Source organism: Grammomys surdaster, unplaced genomic scaffold, assembly GCF_004785775.1.
Source record: "Grammomys surdaster isolate TR1022 unplaced genomic scaffold, NIH_TR_1.0 120434, whole genome shotgun sequence".
Lineage (NCBI taxonomy): Eukaryota > Metazoa > Chordata > Mammalia > Rodentia > Muridae > Grammomys > Grammomys surdaster.
The window spans coordinates 1-2,825 of record NW_021616345.1 but is presented as its reverse complement, the minus strand read 5'-3'; the positions used below and the strand labels follow the sequence as shown (position 1 = coordinate 2,825).

At 36.1% G+C, this 2,825-nt stretch overlaps 1 pseudogene; it reads right to left on the bottom strand.

The window, feature by feature from the left end:
- Positions 1-205: 205 nt before the first annotated feature.
- LOC114635961 lies at positions 206-1,977 on the bottom strand (annotated as a pseudogene).
- Between the last annotated feature and the right edge of the window lie 848 nt (positions 1,978-2,825).

The following is a 2,825-nucleotide window of genomic DNA, read 5'->3' as shown; positions in this document are numbered from 1 at the left end:
TTACATGTGTTAATATTCTCACCAGTATGAATTCTCAGTTACACTCTAACAGATAAGCCAAAAGTAAAAGATTTATACTTTAAATACATTTGAAAGTTTTCCTCCATTAAGTATTAATAAATTTTAAGATGCTATTTCTTGGTAGAGGGTTGTCTCATTTACTTCATTCATAATGTTTCTATACTGTATGAAATCTCTGATAATTTCACAGACTGACATTGTGGGTAATGCATTTGCCACATATACAAAATTTGTAAGGTTTATCTCATGTATGAATTCTCTGATGCCTTCTCACATTAACTATATGGGTAAATTATTAGTCACATTCATGGCATTTTGAAGGTTTTTCTCCTGTATGAATTCTCTGATGAACACTAAGATTCAATGGTCAGGCAAAGCATTTGTCACATTGAGTGCATTTGTAAGGTTTCTCTCCTGTATGAATTATTTGATGAATACTAAGATTGTGAGGCAAAGCCTTTGTTACATTCACTACATTTGTAAGGTTTCTCTCCAGAATGAATTCTCTGATGCCTTCTCAGACTGCCTTTTTCAGTAAAACATTTGCCACAATCACTACATTTGTAAGGTTTTTCTCCTGTATGAATTCTCTGATGAACACTAAGATGCCATCGTTGGGCAAAGCTTTTGTCACATTGAGTGCATTTGTAAGGTTTCTCTCCTGTATGAATTCTTTGATGAATACTAAGATAAGATCGTGTGGCAAAGCGTTTGTTACATTCACTACATTTGTAAGGTTTCTCTCCTGAATGAAGACTCTGATGATTTTTCAGACTAACTGTGTAGGTAAAGCATTTGTCACATTCACTACATTTGTAAGGTTTCTCTCCTGAATGAATTATCTGATGCCTTCTCAGACTGTCTTTTTCAGTAAAGCATTTGTCACATTCACTACATTTGTAAGGTTTCTCTCCTGAATGAATTATCTGATGCCTTCTCAGATTGTTTTTTTTTAGTAAAGCATTTGTCACATTCACTACATTTGTAAGGTTTCTCTCCTGAATGAAGTCTCTGATGATTTCTCAGACTGCCTTTTGTAGTAAAGCATTTGTCACATTCACTACATTTGTAAGGTTTCTTTCCTGTATGAATTCTCTGATGAATTCTCAGAATGCCTTGTACAGTAAAGCATTTTTCACACTCAGTACACTTATAAGGTTTCTCTCCATTATGATACCGCTGATGAATACTAAGTTGGCCTTTTGTGGCAAAGCGTTTGTCACAGTCAAAGCATTTGTAAGGTTTCTCTCCTGTATGAATTCTCTGATGGATGCTAAGATTGAATTTTTGTGTAAGACATTTTTCACATTCACAACATTTGTGAGGTTTCTTTCCTGAATAAACGCTCTGCTGACTTTGAAGATTGTCTCTCTGGGTAAAGCATTTGTCAGGTTCACTACATTTGTAAGGATTCACTCCACTATTATTTTGTTTCACCAATGGTTTATGTTTAGAGATAAAAATCTTATGAAATTTTGTATTTCTATTGTGTTCTTTACTTTCTATGTGGATTCCTTGATTGAGACTAATGACTGAACACACATTTAAACTGTTTGCACATTCTTTATACTTACAAACTTCTTCAGTGTTCCCAGTTTTAGGTCTTCTTAGATTTGGGAATTGAAGAGAAGCATTTTTGTTGTGAGTTTTATGATATGTACTTTGGGTAGATTCATGAATCATATTGCTAAGTTTATTGCATTTAGAAGATTTTTCTTGGATATTCACAGGCTCCTGGACAATGTACAGTGTGTCTTGATCCAAGACCTGCTAATTCTTTCGACATATGTGATGATTTTCCACAAACAATAGATTGTTGTAATTCTCCAACATCACATCCATGTACAATGCCCTCTGAGCAAAATCGAGACATTCCCATTCCTCCAGTGAGAAGTCCACAGCCACATCCTTAAAGTTTAAGTGACACTGGGGAGTGTTTATCAGAGAAGCACTCATTCTTTTTGTTCTTCTTCTCCTAGTTGCTATAGAATAAAATCAGGTGAGCATGCAATATTTTCAAGCCCTGTTGTAGGCTGTTGAAAACAAGTCTCTTCTCAGGGTATATGGCTCGAGATGGCTGCAAAGATAATAGCTGCTTTCTGGATCCTTTGTTAGAGTCTCCTTGGCCTTTACCATCCAGGGCTGTCAGTGTTGTTTTACAATTATGCAGAATTGGCTGAGTATAAGGAGACCTGGCAGGTGACAGGATGAACTGCTGAATATCCTAGGAGGCCAGCACAGCAAATGCAGCTTAGGGAAGTTTTCAGGTTCCTCTAAAACCAGGCACTAGTCTCCCACCAGGACTTTCTGACCACGAGGATGGAGAGATACTGGAACGCTGGAATGCCCGAGAGGAGTATTAATACGAGGTTTAGAAAATATCTTTTCATATTTTGGTGAAGAATAGGGCTTCCTTGTGCGCTTGTCTTAAGAGATTTCTGGAGGGTAATTTAAAGAGATGTAAATTAATACCAATAATAAAGGGAGCCTCAAAGAGATGTAGATTAGACTTTGTTCTGTTATTCACTCTTATGGGAAACGTTTCAAGAAGTAGAGTAAAATGGGAAACTGAAAGCCCAAAATGGAGGTGTTCAAATATAGTGTTCACAACAGGGTATCAGGTAGTAGAACAGTGTTAAATCATGTACTCAAAGATACTTAATAGAAGGAACTGAGAATTGACCAGTGGGAAATATCCTGCCCAGCTAGGGATTCTCTTTGTAGATTTTCAGTTAATAAAGGGATGGTTTATATTATGTAGGCCTTTTAATACTGCGGTTTTTTTTTTTAATTTGGACAAAAGA